General features: G+C 38.2%; 1 protein-coding gene across 12 annotated transcripts in view; it reads left to right on the forward strand.

Moving 5' to 3' along the window:
- The window catches only part of PTPRM (protein tyrosine phosphatase receptor type M), a 459,433-nt gene that overhangs the window by 73,863 nt on the left and 367,431 nt on the right, over positions 1 to 18,139 (forward strand). Inside the window, exon 1 of one of the 12 annotated variants that reach the window (XM_048940379.1) lies at positions 8,721 to 8,791. The exons of the other annotated variants lie outside the window; for them this stretch is intronic. The gene's annotated coding sequence lies outside the window, so the exon portion shown is untranslated. Of the gene's footprint in view, positions 1 to 8,720; positions 8,792 to 18,139 lie in introns of those variants that run through there. 12 annotated transcript variants of the gene reach the window in all.

An 18,139-nucleotide genomic window follows, 5' to 3' on the forward strand; every position in this document is an offset into this window, starting at 1 on the left:
AGTTCACTAACTTCACATCTGCAAAATAGAAGTTTTTTGTATGCAAATTATTGAGCCGATTTTTTTTTTTTTTTTAACCTAAGCACTTTGGATGTGCAGTTTAGATAATATGATAATATTACATAAAAAGATATATATTGGATCTTGAATTTTCAGTTTAGAAGTTGAAGGATACATGTTTCTTCTTATGCCTTCTTAGCAGTCTTGTGTAAACTTAATTTTGATTCTTTGAAACAAGAAAGCACCTATATCCTAACCTTCTTTATTTTCTCTTCCACGTAGTCAGACATATATATGTAATAGAGTATTTGAAAGTGCATATTTATTGGTGGAAGAATGAAGCATACTGTATAACTGAAAGCTTTCTCATAGAAAGTTGGTATTTCCGTATTTATCCTGTTTATGCCTATTGCTGTTTATTCATTTTAGCAAATTTTCATTCCATGCTTTTTGATGTCACTGTTTTAACTTGGTAGATTTTGTCTGAAGATGATCCATAGAAATACAAACAAGGAATTGTAGCAGCAGTATTTCATTACCAAAGCTGAGGGATGTCAGACATAATTACTGAGACTAACATCTGGAGTGGTATATTGAAGGGAAACCTGCCAGGATTGTTAGCCTATACAAAACAGCATTATCCATATGCATGAAGCTTTATAACTAGAGCAAGTTGGGTGAATAGTGCAAGTAAAAGATAGAAGCCACAACAAAGATAATTTATGAATGTGCCTACTGCAGTGACATGTTGGAGTAAACTACTCCAAGATGCTGCATCTCAGAGCTTTCCAAATAATGTGTGCCATCCATCCACAGAAGATACTGGCAAAATCTTTGGATTGCAGTCTGAATTTGCTGTCAGGAGTAACTTTTCAAGGTTCCAGGGTATAGGTGTCAAGTTCTTCCATTAGACTCTTACAGTGTTTTCACACAGTGAAGTAAATTCTCATTCTTATACAGCCAAAGGGTAAATGAATTTTAGAACTCGTCAACACAAAAAATGTCACGACAGTGTGTGCTTGCAGAATGGGCAGTTAATTTTTGAGGACTTTTTGAAGCACTCTTATACTAAATTAACATTTGTTGTAGAAGACAGTTTTGGAGTGCTGAGTATCTTGCTACTGATGCTTCTTCTGCGAGGAGCTTTATGTTGATTGAACAGCTTAGAAAAATTGCTGTTTGTTTGTAAGATTCAGCCAATGTCTTTTCACATGTGCTTTCTTATAGTCTTTCCCTTTCATTTGAATGGGAGCTAACAACTTAGAAGTATTTGATAATTGTAATCAGCATCAAGCCTGTCGTGGGGGTTGGACTCTGTTCCCTAGGGGTCCCTTCCAACCTTCTCAATTCTGTGAATCTGTGACTTATTTTTGATAAACAGTATGTAGAAAGTGTTGAGATGGAAACTGAGAAGTCGTGTTCCATGAACTTGGAAATTTTCTGTTATTTTTTAAATGTTTTCTGTATGCGTATTCTGATAATGGATGGAATTCTTTGCAATTTTTGTGAAATGGTGCTTTGTAGCAGATTCATGTATTACAGATTCAAGCAAAAGGATGCATGCATTGCACCTGTGCGTGTTGTTTTACAGCATTTTCTTATGGTGATGATTTGTACTAGTAGCATCCATTAAAGGGAGAATGATGATAACCATGAATTCTTTCCACCCCATGTATATCCTAAGAGGTATAGAAGAAATACTTTGTAGTAAAATATTTCTTCATGTAAAATCTGCTTTTAAATTTGTGATTAAAAAAAAAAAAAAACCTACCTCAAATTATTTTTCAGTAAACTGTGTAACATGAAACTTTGGTATGTGTAAAATGAAATATATTTACTGAGCACAGACCAAATATTTGGACTTAAACTCATGTGCAGTGGACTTGCCAAATCATGACCTGAGCCAGTGTTTGAGCACTGGGAGAGAAGGCCTGAATCCCAGTAGAAGGCTCTGCCGTTGCCTTCTACTGCTTCACAGTCATGAATTTCCAGAAGTTGCTAGTAGTTCCTATTTGCAGAATAGGCAGTATCCTCCTTTCTTATGTAGCTGCAGTAAGCGTTTGCTTTACTGGTCTGCCCTTAGCAAGTTTCAGTTCATGCTTAGTTATTAAGAACAAATAAGTACTCAAGGAGATGTCATGTATTTTGTTACATGTGAGAAGAGCTTAAGTACTATTCTGATTTTTTTCACTTACTAGTTCCTGTAGCCAGTACCTCAGGAACATTGGTATTTTGTTAAGACAATGTTCATTGAAAAATTAAAAATGTTTGACTTGTAACTTTTTCAGCCCTCCCTTTTGACTATTTAAGAAATGAGATAATTCACAGGGAAGCTTTAATTGTAAAATAACCGCTGCATTAGAAGAAAGTAATAACCCCTTAATCTAATGTCTGAGATGAATTTACTGAACTAGAAATAGTAATTTTTACTGACGTGCAAGTCAGTAAAACCATAGTGGGCCAGCTTTTGTAAATAATCACAGTAATTCCAAGTAATACTGAAGATATCACCCATGGGATGGTGGTTCTATATACTTAATTTTTGAATTGTCTTCTGGGGATGCACTGAAACCCAATGATTTACAATGCATGAGGAAATCTCAGTTCTTTAAAAGATGTTTGCTCAAATTAAGAGGTGTGTTTACTTCCAGCAGTAAGTGAAAATTAGAGGCCACAGTGGATTTAATCTTGGTCAGCGATTAACTTCAAAACTTATGCATAATGTATATAGATGATGTGTATATTAATAACAGTCACTTATTTATTTTAGAAGTAATAAACACTATATTTCATTACACTGATATGTCTGTTTTTCATTTATATCTTTTTTTATGGGTAGAAATACTGAAAATCTGCTTGACAGTCTTATGGATAAAAGTGCAATATATAACAAGCCAGTTAGAAAGTGCAGTGTCTATTTAATGAAGGTCTGCCAATGCAACAGATTTATGTTGCAAACAAATCTTCCTTGTGCATTTGAAGATGAAGTTAAGCACTTGTTTTATTTCCTTATATATTACTTTGTTTTTGCTCAGAAGGAAGTAGAGCATTTATTACAAAAAAAGTTGAAACTATCAGAATACAAACATATCACTTATTTCCAAACAGTGTAATGATGATCATCAGTGTTTGTGTTACCCCTGCTCCCCTCCCATCCTAGCCCTTTAATAACTTTCTTGTAATCCTTTAATCCTGTAGGCTTTATCTGGGTCTTTGTATATATTACCAGAGCAACTTACTTTCATTACAGCATCATCAAAGAATGGATTTTTCATGTTCCGTAGAATACAGAAAACATTAAGAATTATTTCTGAAAAAAAAAATCAATTCTTGTCTGTCACTGCTTTGCCTTTTACATGTAACAAGCTATTTTCCTCCTGCCTTTCATAATGTATTTGAAAGGCCAAGTGTTAACAGTTTGGAGGTGTGCTTATTACGATGTAAATGCAAGCTATTTATATTTTCACTGAAACTTTCATAGTAAAGGATAACTTCTAGAGCTGATCAGGAATGTCATATAACTCACTTCATTAGTTTATGGTCTGAGAGTTCTTCTCTTAGTGTATAACAAGCTGACCTTTTGCAAATTGTCAAGACAGAACTAATAAATGACTTAAAATAAAGTTGTAAGAAGTGAGTGTGGTGTTTTTAGTTTTGAAGGCTGAAAGTCTGGTTTTGAACTTTCTATCAACTAGAGGTTGATAAAAATTACTTTTCTAATGATTGATGAATTTCCTAAATTATTTGATTGTTTAATACAAAAGCTCCATTGCAAATATGTGCCATTTATCTCAGCGCTTCGGTCCTTACTGAAGACAAATCTTCGAGCTGTCCAAGCAGTTACTTGAAATATAACATATAGACTCTCTTTTTTATTTATGGCAGTGAAATTAGCAGTAATGTTCTGCAGCTATCATTGAATAAACCACAAATTCATCTATTTGATTTACACCTTATTTATATAAGAAGTATGGTCCTTTTGAGATGTCTCAGAGGACTATTTGGGGTAGGTAAAGTCCAGCATTTTCTTAAACATCAGATGATAGATTATTCTTAGAAGGAAACACATATTTTGTAGTTGTCTCCGATGACTAAAAAGTTACTTCAGAAAGGTCTGATGTAGCAGGACCTGGATATAAATGCCTCTTTGATTGTTACTGGAATCATTTATTGGCATCAGATATAAACATGGAGGAGTGTTTCCAGTTCTCACATTGTGGATATTAATCATTTGAAAGATTGATTCTGACGTTTTAACTGCCCCTTCCATTAACATGTATGAAAGTTCTGTACCTAACTATGTCTTAGGAGTTTGTATTTGACTTTACAGGGAAAAAGAAGTATCCTAGTAACTGAACTGACGGGAAGTATAGATTTCTAGGCTAAATTTGATACCTATTTTATAATGGTGACTTATGTGTAACATAGAATCATGGAATAGCTCAGGCAGGAAAAGACCTTAAAGATCATCAAGTCCAAACACAGCCTAGTCATTCTGCCCTAACAACCCTCTGCTAAATAACATCCTTGAGCACCATGTCCAAAAAGTTTTTAAACTCATTCAGGGATGGTGACTCACCCACTTCCCTGAGGAGCCAATTCCAGTTCTTAACAATTCTTTCTGTAAAGAAGTTATTCCTGATGTCCAACCTAAACTTACCCTAGCGCAACTTGAGGCCATTTCCCTTCGTCCTGTTGCCAGTGAGAGGAGACCAACCCCATTCTCGCTGCAATCACCTGTCAGGTATTTGAAGAGAGCAATGAGGTCTCCCCTCGGCCTCCTGTTCCCCAGACTGAACAGCCCCAGTTCCTTCAGTTGCTAAGTACATTTCAGTGATTAGTTCTTGCAGGTAGAAAAGGTACTCGCTGTTCTCATTCCATCCATATCTTGTTCTTTCACAAGCTCTATTTCAAGGCTTACTCAAATAAACTTACCTAAAGCTATATGATTAGAAGTTGGAGAGAAACAGATTATTTGATATAATTTTAAAATGAATTAAAAATATTAATTATGCTTTAACACATGTTCAGTCTGTGTGGTAGATTTTACAAATTACCATTTCTTTGACAGTTTCTGAGAAACTGCTTTAACTCTTGTTTTAACAATTGCTGAATAATTGGTTTGCATACTCAACTCTTTTGATCTCCTTTTGCATTCTTTAGTTTCTTTCTAAGAAAAGGAAGATCTGAGGTCTTATTTTTAAAAACTGTATTGGTTTTTGTCTATAGATTCCTGAGCTCAAGGCAAGAGTTCTGTTATCTAATGGTCTTGAAGTGAACTTTCTTACAGAGGTCGTTGCATCTAACTTCCTGCATTTCCAGTTATGGAAAGATTTCACTTGTTTTTATTTTTGTAAGAGGCCTTTCTGTTTCTCCCACTCCTGTTCTTTAGAACAGATAGGCTTTATTTGTTGTTACTTGAAATCCAGTAAAAGTAATTAAAAGATGTTAGATCCATGCAACTGAGTTTTCTGGGTACCTCAGCAAGGTGCTGGACCTGGGTGTGCTGGCTCTTCCTAATGTGCGGGAGGCATTCTCTGTGGGATGTGGAGAAATCAGGCATTTTGGAGTGGTTGGCAGTGCAGGCAGGAAACTCACATTACCAGACTTCCCTGACCAGCAGGGAAATGCTCAAGGTGCGTGAATCCTCCAAAAACCTTCAATGATTCTCTTGGCAGTGAACAGGGACACCACAACTAGATCTGGTTGCACAAATCTCCAGGAACAGGGCATCAGTTGCATCACTGGGCAACCTGTTCCAGTGTCTTACCACCTTCCAAAAGATTACCAAAAGATCTTTACCAAAAGATTTTTTTCCTTATATCTAACCTGAATCTACTCTCTCTAAGCTTGCAAAAGCTTTGACTAAAGTTTTTCACCTGTAGGGTAAGTTCCTTCATCATGAGACTGTAGTCTTATCAGCAATCCTTATGTCCCTTCTTCTTTGCACTGCTAAGTGTTGCATCCCTTTCTGCACAGCAGTACGTTTTAACAGGAGCATTGGATTGACGGTCTTCCCTCTCAAGAATTTAGATCTTGTAATGGCCAGTAAACTGCACTCTGATCTGTCAGTGTAAACATGGGAAAGGGGCTAGCTCCTACTGCTGCTACTTCTAGAAAGATGTCCTCTGCTGTGTTGTTTGATTTTTATTTTTTTATTCCCCCAGCCCCCCATAGCTTTTATCAGGCATGGCTTGTGTTGTTAAGTAGCGAGTCTGCAGTTAAAATACTCCTTACTTGTTGAGCACTGTTATCATCAGGCACAGGGTGGGCTGGTAGGGAGAGAGTGACAGGGCTGAGCCAGCACCTGATAGTTGAGTTGGGCACTTAAATGTAATCATACAGGAGCGAGGAGTCCAATGTCAGCATTTCACAGAGCCTGGAGACAGAATTCGGGCCTGGAAGTGTGTTCAGGTAGTCTGGGAGTACAGGGAGCTAAACAAGTACAGTTAACAACAATTTTTTTCATGTGTTTCTCCAAATTGTACTGAATGTAATTCAGTTTTTTCCATGAGTTGGTAAGTGCCCCCACTGCTATCAGAACCTGTGCTTTCTACTGCACACAGAGCTTTTATGATCAAAGTGAAAAATGGTGGAAGAAGGTACCATTTTGCTTAATTTTTTTTCTTCTGCAAGATCTCTTTGTAACAAATGCTTATCTTTGCTCTTTGAATGTGAACAACTGTAAGGAATGAGAGTTTTAGTAAGGAGAAATCAGAATTGAGGAGGCCCATGTAAAAATACATAAACGAGGTGCCTCTGCTTTAGATAGGAATAGCTCTCCCAGCCTTTAGTGTAACATCACTGCTGCTGCACTCTATAATTACAGTGTCACTAGAGAACTGCTTAACAATCTTAATGCTTTAAGCTATGACAGGCGCAATTCTGTGCCATGTTATTCTAGTTCTGTGGCACTTAAAGTAGTGCTCAGTGGCTTGTGAATCCTGAATGTACATGGCTTTCTTGGTGATTGGAGCCAAAAAGGAATCTCTGAAATGATCTGTCAAGCTTCTGTGAGGGAAGATGATTCAGATCTAACCTTCCACACAAGGTGGTATCACTAGGGATGAATGAAGAATTCTGCAAGATGTATTGCCATTTTCACGAGCAGGAAAACATATTATATTTAAGACAAAAATGCTTTTTTGAAAGCTCCTGGCAGACTCTAACTGATAGTATAGAACCTAGGCTTTAGGATTCATATCACAATGGATCAGAATAAGAATCCCGAACAATGTATTTAAGGAAAAACAAGATACAATGAAAGGTAGTACAGACTGAATTTGTCCCTCAGGTTTTTTGCTCAAAAAATCTTGTAAATGTCACATTTCAGGTTTTGCAAACTTTATGTAAAGTAGGATCCCTTGTGCTGCGATGTGTAACTGTCAGGATGCATTTGCAATGCTGTACACCTGTCAGTCAGACTGCTTCTCTGAGATCTGACACAGCTGCTCCTTAAGTCTACACTTGCATAAACCTCGTAAGTCTCCTCTTTAAATTAAAGAGACTTGCTAGTCAGCAATTTTTTTTTTTTTTTTTTTTTCTTATTCTTTAAACTAGCCATTGTAGGCTGAGTTCTTTTCCAACTATGTTTGATGAAAACCTGCTGTGGAAGATAACCCAGGTTGGTTGAGTCCTACACATAATGCTGTTCTTCAGCTGTGTTAAATTATACCTCACCAAGATTTAAAGTAAATACCCTGTAATTTTTGAAATGTGTGGCACTTAGTCAAATCAAATCCATTTGTTTTCTTGGGCTTGCTTTCTTTTATATAAGCCCGTGTATTTGTTTTTAGACTTGTCCTTTGTTGCTTTATCTCCATAGGTTTGACAGACATTCTCCTGGCACAGCCCAGCACATCAAAAGTCAGAAGCTGTTCCCGTTAACTTCCCAGTGCATCTCTGCCAGAGATGCTGATTTGCAGTAGTTCATTGATACGAAAATATACATGGTTCATAATATGGCGATATAGACCACCATCCCTTTCCTAAAGAAAAACCTCTGTATTGGATGTCTTCATTTGATAATTTCCTCCAAGTTAAGAAGTTAAAGGACATCAGTGCTTAAACAAAGTACAGTTTGGTTGAAGAACATCACTCCAAGTGTACAGGCATTGTCCTGAAATGCTACTCTGGTAGAGCAAGAATGCTGAAGGGAATGGAAGTCAATGCAGCCTCATGCAGCAATTATTGCAAGAAAAAAATCATTTGAAAGAGTAGATAGTTAGATAGTAGGTAGATTTTTTTCCTCTCTTTTTTTTTTTTTCCTTCTTGAAGTTTAGTGCTCTGGGATTCTGTGGTATTCATTAAAATGACAAACTGCATCCTGGGAGGCTCAGTGCAGGTGTTGTCAAAGAGACAATAATTACCAAATGGCTGCTCAAGTGAAATTTTCTTAGAAATGACTACACTTAAAAATGTATTCCTTGTTTTTCATATGTGGGGAAAAAAAAAAAAAATCCCTTAATGAACTCCCCCTCCCCCCCCCCCCCCCTCATTCTCCCAGCCAATGTTTTTTCAGTTTTGATTCATTATAGTTTTCCGTCCCTGAAAGTTCTTGTATAGTGTTGTGTGGGAAGTGCTGAATCATGGCCTGAACCTCTGATTGATCACCTGAGGTGAGCAGTGAGTCAGCCCTGGGAGCACAGGTGAAGGCAATTCACCTGTGCTGCTGGAAGGAGTGGAGCATGGCTCCACCTCTCCTAGATCCGTTTAAGAGCTGGCTACCAGTGGGGAAGGATCTCTTCTGGAGATCCCTCCTTTGGAGTTTTACAGTGAGCCTAGGACAAGGGTAAGCAATCTATTTTTTTTTTTTTTTTCTGGTGTAATAACCTTCTTAACCAAACTCTCTTGTATATTTCATAATTGTAACATCTGTATATTCATTGATTATACAAGTGCTAATAACAAATATTTTTGATAGGTACACGTTCAGTTACCTTATTTCAGACAGAGACAGGAGGAAATGTGTTAGTAGTTATGTTACAGGCATGCATTTGCTGTTAATGGCAAGGGACTTTGAAAGATTGTGGGCCTTCGTCTTCTTTATCATAATAGTAGACTGCCTTATTGTTTTGGTGGGGATGGATTTAAACTATTTGTTCATTGGATGTTTTTTCTTAAGACAGGAGAAGACAAAGCGTGCATTGAAATTCAGTAATGTGCATAATTCATCTATCATCATTTAACAAATGGAAAAGACTAAGACACGCTGCCATCCATCACAATTATTTAACTACACTCTAGGGTGTGTTAAATTGTATTTAACAACTTTTGACTTAACAGATTTGGAGAATTGTATTGAGCACATTGCATCTTCTCCTTACAGCTGCTATACAATGATATACAGTTTTGACATTTATTACAAAACATTTTGCTTGAACTAGAGATTTTTCAAAGCTGTTTTAAAAACAAATTTGCACAGATAAAGTGCTATATGTTTAGTACAAAAATAGCTGCCACCAAACCTAAATTGGAAGCAGTAGAGCTGTAAGTATGAGTTGTTCTTCAGCGGTACCTGCTTCTTCCACCTTTGATGGTGGGGGCTCAGAGCCATATGGGGTTGAAGCTTCCACTTTTAGTCTGCTCAGTCTGAAGTCAAGGGGGAGGTCAGACCTGTTGCAGCCATAAGAATCTTCAAACATAAGGTTCAGCTGGTGTCTTCATTCCAGTGTGGTATTTTAGTCAAGCTGGTTTTTCTCCCCTTTAATGAGAACATTAAAGAAAGATGAAAGCCCAGTTAACCAAGTAGTAGTGCTTTAAATAATGGTCAGTTAGACAGCTAATGAGATTCATGGGTCAATTTTCAGTGAAAAACAGGTTCTGTGTTTTTCTGAGTCCATAGGACTCCATAAGAAACTGCCGTAGGAAGGAAATTGCACCTTGCAGGTGCTGAAGTCCAGGCCTTGGCATGCAGAGATTTAAAGCAAGTATTACCTTCTGGACCATGTCCCTAGTTGTGAAGACTAACAAAATTCTGTACCGTTTATTGAGAGGCTGCACTAACAGCAGTGCTGATGGTGACTCTGTAGGGAGCACCAACTCTCGGATGCAGCCTCAGGCTGCAGCTTATCAACTGATGTGTTGCAGCAGTGTTCCCTATGGCAGAGGTAAATCTTTGTTCTCCGCCCATGTTAATAGGATGCAAAAAAAGGCAGATCTCAGTGCCATCAGGCATTCTTTTTTCAGCTGCTGGAATGTGGCTCCTGCATCAGCCTGGAGCTCCTGCCTGTGCTGCAAAGCCACATCCTTGGCTGCTACTCAATGCAGCTGCAAGGGTGTCATTCAGCGGTGTTATGCTGCACAGCTTGGATTGAACAAGCCTAGAATTTACCCCTAGATGTCCTGCAGGGAGCAAACTGCTGGACAAAATGCCCCTGCATTTTCTGTTGAAAAGCTGAGCTTTGCACAAACCTTGTTACTGAATGTTGCTGGTTTCTAATAGTTCATAATTCTTAGTGTAGGACTGCAGTTCTTCTCACATTGTCTATAAAGCATTTTAGTTTGGGGAACAAAAAGTGCAGAACTAGAATGTAAGGTTACCAAACTCTGAGCATTCTTTGATATATTAAATCCATAAACTGAAATTAACGTAATTTTATTTCATTTTAATAATAAAATGTAATCCCCACATGGTGTATTAGAATCATCATAGAATGGTCTGGGTTGAAAAGGACCACAGTGAACATCTGATTTCAACCCCCCTGCTATGTGCAGGGTCACCAAACCACCAGACCAGGCTGCCCAGGGCCACATCCAGCCTGGCCTTGAATGCTTCCAGGGATGGGCATCCACAGCCTCCTTGGGCAACCAGTTTCAATGCGTCACCACCCTGTGTGTGGAAAAACTTCTCCTAGTATCTAACCTAAACCTCCTTCATGTTAGTTGAGTGTCTTTGCCATACTGTTTGTGTTGATGAGTAACTGTGGAATTAGCAGCACTGCAAATCCATCCTATGTCTGTGAAATGCTCTTGTGCATTCTGCAGAAGTCATATTAAGAGTTCTGTACTGCTTTCCAAAATGCATAGAAATCCTTAGGGTACTTCTAAATGCTGGAATTCCTAAGTCACTGGAAATATTTTTAAAAGCTACATTGTATTTCTTTTCTCCATGACACAGACGTAGTAGTTCTAAGACAAAGAAAAGAAGAACTGAAAAGAAGAAAAAAGAAAATGAAGTTTTTTCATCTATTTTTTCCTTCTCTCATCCTTTGTCGTGAAGTTTGCTTTTTGTACAAGAGTCTGAAAAGGCTTCAGTTCTTAATTTAGTCCTATTCTTCTTTTTTATTCTTTAACAGACCTTCTTAGTGCCAAGGAAGCTCAGGCTGTCTGAGATGACCGGGCAATTAGCACTTGTAACTGTTATCTCCACAGTTCTTTACTATGACTCATTGATTCATTACTTTTGTTACCTTTATTTTCTAAATTTCTTTATTACATTCCTACTGCTTTGTTTTGACATGTGCATGTGTATCACCACCAGGTATTTTTGTATACTTCTATTTAACATTCTTATAATCTTCAGTGCTTGCCTTTGCAGAAAACCCTTTTGTATGCCTCACCTCCTGATTGTTTAAAGCAACATCTGCTGATGTTCCCTTGTATGGTGCATTTTTAAATCCAAAGTCATATTCTTCATTAGTGCATGAGACTGCAAGTTCTTCATGCTCCAGCCTTGACTTGTCATCTTCACTAGAAGCTTCCTGATAACTGTTTTCGTGGATTATCCCATTTCTAAGTTTGCCATTGACTGCAACTGCAACTTCCCCCCATCCATTCCTTCTGTGACACAAAGCCAGCTCTCCTTATCGCTGTGTATAGGCTACCGTCCCCTATAGGCAGCAGACTTCTTCTCATGCTTATCTTCATTGAAAAACCATCTTCTTACCTGAAACTGAGATTATGTGCAAGTAATTAGTCAACTGATTAGGATGAGGGGCAGTGAAAGGCAGCCTAAGATGATACTAATTAAGGGCTTTTGGTAATGTAGTGAAAGATGAACAAAGATGATTAAGAAGAGATGGGCCTTAAAGGCAAGGATTTACAGTTTTTAGTAAAGGATTTGCAGTGCAGAAGCTGTTGTCAATTTGCCATCTGTGAGAACTGCTGCTGCAGTGTTAATTTGAGATGTTATCTGGAGACTGCCTTCGTGTTTAACTAGGTGTGGTTAGTGGCGTGCCCTTCATAAAATAGCGAAGCCTTCTCTTTTGCTTCATTTTCTGTTTAGGGTAGACCTTCATAGTAACCGCTATTTCCTAAACTGAAAAGACTTGAAGGTTTCTTTCTTGTCAGTTTTGTTGAATGTCGAATGGCTGCAAGTAGTGCTGAAGAATTTGTAATGTAGAGATTAGCTCACTGCAGATAAAATGCCAGGGGCAGGGCATTGCCGTATGTAAACTGTAAAGTAAACAGCAAGAAAGCACATGAGCATGCTCTAGTGTCTTTCTTCAGCAGGGAAGAATGCGATCAAGAGGGCAGCTGTGCGAATATGTGAAATCCACTGTTGTCATGCCCTGTATCTACTTGGCTTTGCAGTATGACTTCTTAAAAGGATTGCCTCTAAGTATGCCAAGTTCTTGTAATTTCTTCTATCTTAACGTGCTTATTTTGAGGAGAAAACCAAAGTTGGAAGTGTGTGAGTGATGTTAGTCTTCTGAGAGCCTATACAGGTTCACAAGGAGAAACTGCTGTTTAATGAATTTAATCTTTTTCTATGACAAGGCTGCTCATCTAGTTGACTTAGGGAAGCCAGTTGACTTTAATTTTATTTTCAATAAAGCTTTCAGTAATGTTTTTCCCAGTACCCTTCTGGATGAAATAGCTGGTATACAGCTAGACGAAGACATAATATGATGGGTGAGCAGCTGACTGATGGGTTGGGCTCAAAGGGTTATAGTAAAAGGCTGGCAGGCAGTCACGACTGCAGTATGAGAAAGATGCTTATTAGCAAGCATCTGGAGGGAGGCTATGAAGATGGTAAAAGGTCTGTGAGGCAAGACATATGAGGAGTGGCTAAATTCTCTAGGTTTGCTCAGCTTAGAGCAAGCTGAGGGAGGACCTCATGGTGGCTGCAGCTCCTCACAGCTGCTGCTCCCTCTGAGCTCTGCTCTGTGTGACAGCGGCAGGGCCTGAGCGAAGGGCATGGATCTGTGTGAGGGGAGGGCAGCTGGGGGTTAGGGACAAGTGCTGCACTACAGGGCAGTGGGCATGCCCAGAGCAGTAGTTGTAGTATTGAGCTGCTGGAGCTCAAGAACAATTCTCTCAGACATAGGGTTTGAATTTTGGATAGTCTTTGTGGTGCCAAGAGTTGTGCTTGATTGTTCTTATGGGTCCCTTTCAACTCAGGATGTTCTACGACACGAAGTGGTAGTATAAATCTACCACTGAAAATCAATTTAGGAGGACAATGATTTTAGTATTAGTATTGCTTTTGCCCTTAGATAAGTCTCTAGTATATGTGAATTTGAAATTAGGCTAGAATACATTCTTAAAATGCTGGGGTGTTAATGCACAAGCAATCATAGTAGACAGCTTGTGGAGCCTCTGTTCTTGGAGGTGTTCAAAGCTCACCTGGATGTGGTCCTGGGTAGTCTGCTCTGGGTGGCCCTGCTTGAGCCGAGGACTGGACAAGGTGACTTCCAGATGTTCCTGCAAATCTGAACAAAAGCTTATTGTAAATTTTTTCTCCAGGAAGTTCCCATGCACATTTCCCATCTCTCTGAATGCTTAGTCAGTTATTTGCTACTTTTAAACTCTGGCTTTTGCAGGGCTATTGTTTGCAAATCAATGCCTTTCTAAATAAAATACCATAATTCCCAGCACACTAGTAGTAATTTCATGGCACAGGTGAGCAGTAGTACAAAAGTTAATACCCGAAAGTAAAACAAAAAGGAGAAATGAGTGATGGGAGTGGAGGGAAGTTCCTAGAAGTGTTAGCTGAGGTTAGTGGAGTTTATTGAAAGGGCAGTGACTCAAAGGGCAGGCAATTAAGACATTTTCTGTTGTAGATAATTGTATTACTATTGTAAGTGTATTGCTGAATATATTCTAACTCCCTGCTCCTCCCCCCCCCCCAAAAAAAAAAAAAAAAAAAAAATATATATATATATATATATATATATATATATATGGTAAAGAATATCTCCCCCTCGAATTCAGAACTCTTTTAGGTTAGAATTGCCCAGTGCTACTCTCTCTAGTGCCATTAGTAGTTTCTCAGTAGCATCATAAAGCTGCAAGAATACATTTGTGTATATACTTGTTTCTCAAACCAGTAAGACATTATTTTCATCAGTTTATAGGTACTCATTCATGGAAGATGAAGTGGTAGAGGAAGAAATAATCTGAATTTAATGTTATGAATTACAATTGTTGAAAGGTTTTATCTTTTTGATGAAGGAAAGAATAGTAAGTTATACAAATGGAGAGAAGGTGTAAGAGAGAAAAGGTGAATGGATAGCTGTATGCATTTAGAAAAAGAAAAGTTAATAATTGTATAGAATTGGTAAGGCAAAGCATTAAAAGAGTGGATGGAAGGACCAGGTAATAAGCCTGATATTAATTCAGCATAAAATAATAGAGTGGGTTCCTGGGAGTCAATTATACTTTTAATTTCTCCTTAATTAATGTTGATCAACACAACGTTATGAGAAGGATATATTTTCTCAAGGTACAATGATATCTTAAGACAACAATTTTGACTTTTTAAAGGTAGAACATTCTACAGATATTAGGTACAAGTGATACAGAGTCAATGTAGGGCAGCTGTGTTTAAAAAAAAAAAACAACAAAAACTGGCTAATAGACCTCAGTAACATAACTGTAGTCAGCTATCAGTGTGGATTAGGTAGTGGTCCTCTGAGGATTAATTTTAGATCTGACAGTGTTTAACCTTTTTATTAGTGGTGAGGGAGAAGTATGAAAACATTCATGATAAAAGTATGCAGATGACAACAGGGCTACTGCCATGGTAAGTAGTGATCAGAGGAGCGCTAAGTGATCTAGAAAGGTGGAAGTGCAAGAAAGCACTGCTTGTTCTGACATAGAAACAAAGCCTAAAGAAACGCTATCAAGGAAACAGTGATTGAAAAAGACTTGGCAGCCATGCTTTTTGATGTTAGATTAGAGGTACCTGAAACAGGAGGAATACTTGACATTATAATAATGTCTTTGAACTACCATATTCAGCTTATGCAGCATCACAGCTCATGAAGGACAAAGTCTTGAGGGAGTGCAGAAGGGGAACTGTGTTGAGCTGGTAACTTTTTGGAAAAACACTTTTGAAATTCCTTTATATGTCACTGTAAACTGTATAATAGATCAAATTTATGGGTCTGGATCTGAAAGCATGCCATAGAGAACTGCTGTTTAATAACTGAGGGGACCGAATGAACAGCAGATACTAGCAAGCCAAGTCTGAATGAAAAAGTGACTTTTTTCTGAAAAACCTCAAGAGTTCATATTGGATGTTCCTTTGATGCATGAGGTCCTGATTTTGTGCTAAGGGGGGCCATTCTTAATAGCAAACAGTTTGAGTCACTGAGAGAGATACTCTCAGAATCTCAGAGAACTAGAAAGCAGATATTCTGATGTTCAAGAAGGTCAAGAAAGAAGACCCTGGGAACTACAGGCTGGTGAGTTTCACCTTGATACCTCGGAAGGTGATCCAGCATCTAATCTTGGAACGCATTACCAGGCACAGAAAGTCATCAGGAGCAGTCAGAATAAGTTGACCAAAGGAAATCATGCTTGAGCAAAATGATAACCTTCTACGATAAAAAAACTAGTTTGGTAGATGAAAGAAAAGCAGTGCATGTTGTCCGACTTAGATGTCAGTGAGACTTTGAAACTGTGTAAGATTATCTTAGAGAAGCTGTTGGTAGGTGGGCTTGATGAGCAGCCTATGAGTTGGACTGAAAACTGACTGAGGCCTCTGGCCCAGAGAATGGTGATCAGTGACATGAAATCTAATTCTGGAAGCCAGTAACTAGCAGCATACTCCAGGGCTTAGCACTGGCTTCATTCCCGTTTAACATCTTTAATTATCTGTGTGCTGGGACAGAGTGTAGCCTCACCACTTTTGCAGATTACAGAAATCTTAGAGGATACACTGGGAATTGTGCTGCCATCCGGAGAGACCTTCCAGGGCTGGAAAAACCTCATGAAGTTCAGTAAGAGCAAGTGCAGAGATCTGCACCTGTGGAGGAACAAGCGCAATTGCCAGTATGTGCTGGGAGCTGACCCACCTGGGAGCAGCCTTGCGGGAAAGATCTTGAGACACCAAGTTGAACATGAGCTATCAATGTGTCCACACCACAAAAAAAGCTAGTGGTGCACTAAGCAGTTCTAGGGAGGTGATCCTTCCCCTCTAGTCTGTATTGTACCTGGAGTACTGGGTGTCCTTCTTGGTTTCTCAGTCCAGTAGAGAAATAGGCACACTGGAGAGAGTCCAGAAGAGGGCTGACAAAATAATCCAGAGTAGGATGAAGATGAAATAATGTTTTGTTGTATTGACAGTACAAACATTTTTCTCTGTTAAAATCATGCTATTAAGAGCATATTTTTAAGTAACAACTAGGTGATTCAATTTACTTCCTTATTTTTGAAAATCTTGGTTTAACACATTATGCAGCAGTTTGAGGGTCTGGTTCTAAGTTAATCTTATTTCTGTACTAATAATTTCAAAAAAATTTTGGCCATGTTCTTGTCAGATCTGATTAGGTTATTTTTTGCCTTGCAGTGTGGTTGACAGAAGAGTTTGTACTGAGAAGAAATGTCAGGAGTGCTGTTTCCTTGTTGTTTGCTTGTGCATGCATCGTTGTTATTATCTTCAGTCTACAGGGGGTTTTTGTTTGTTGTTCTTTTTTAATTTTTTTACAGGAATCTTTTTAAGCCACTTGCCCATTTCATGAAGATTAGTTAAAACTAATAGTAGACCTTGATTCCTGTACTATTATTTTTTTTATTAAACATGAACACAGGTAGAAATCGTAGTATTTTCTTTTCCACATTCCAGTGAGTTATCATGTGCACTCCCTGGGGTACATGCACCCCACTTTGCAGACCAGTGCTTTAAGTGATCCTGTTTGGGGTGAGGGACATGACATGACTTCCAGTAGTCCCTTCTAACTTCAACCCATCCTGTTTTGTTACTCCAGAAGCTAAAAATGTTGGGAAGTATTGTACCTTACAGTGCTAGGTTTGAAATGCTGATGTGGTAATGACTGGACTACTCTGTCTAAAGGCTTTTTTTTTTTTTTTTTTTTTTTTTTTTAAGTCTTGGAAATTGTAAATATTATGTGAGAACAAACACGTGATCACACTGACTTATGTCGAACTCTTATTCTGATTAGTCTGGGTAAATTACACGTTGCTTTTCCTAGCTGCTTTTGTTACAGGCTGTCACTCCTGGCTCCAAACAGAGCAGAGTATCCACAGGATGTGCACAGGTCAGACTGGCTGAGCATGGGGACTGCTGCACTCCATGATCTGGCATGACAGAACAAGAAATACCAAATTCCACCCATGAATGGAATTGAGGACTACGACCTGAAGTGGTGCTTAAATAGATTGCGAACAAGGAGAATGCAGTTCTCTCAGTAACTCTTGACATTTCTGTAATTTAAAACAACTAAAATTTGTGCTTGCCTGTGTTGCTGAAAGATGTACTCTGGTTCAGGTAGAAATTAATAATTTTAAGTCCTGAGGTCTGTGCTCTATGTTGAGTGAGACAGAGTGTTGACAGATTAATGTAAGAATGTTTCACATCCAGCAGAAATATCTCCATATTTGGAATGCTCTGACACTTGCCACAATTCTTAGCATAGCCAACTCAAAAATAAAGGCCAAATGTAACTTTTGTTAAGGCTTTTAAATTCTTAAATAAGATACATTTTTAATAAGAATAAAATTGACCCAGAAATTCCAACTGTTGTTTTCTCTGTAATTGATTAGAAAGTAAACTAAGAAAGATGCTTAGAAAGTGTTTGCATATAGTGTATGTAACAGGTTATCTAATATTACCAAGATACTACCATAACAAGTGAGCGCTTGAATTATGCAGAAAACCCTGAACTATTACAATTTGCCGCAACTTAGAAATACTTTCCTAATCCAAACTGCTTTTAGATGTGAGCATACA

Source organism: Lagopus muta, chromosome 3 (assembly GCF_023343835.1).
Source record: "Lagopus muta isolate bLagMut1 chromosome 3, bLagMut1 primary, whole genome shotgun sequence".
NCBI classification, from domain to species: Eukaryota; Metazoa; Chordata; class Aves; order Galliformes; family Phasianidae; genus Lagopus; species Lagopus muta.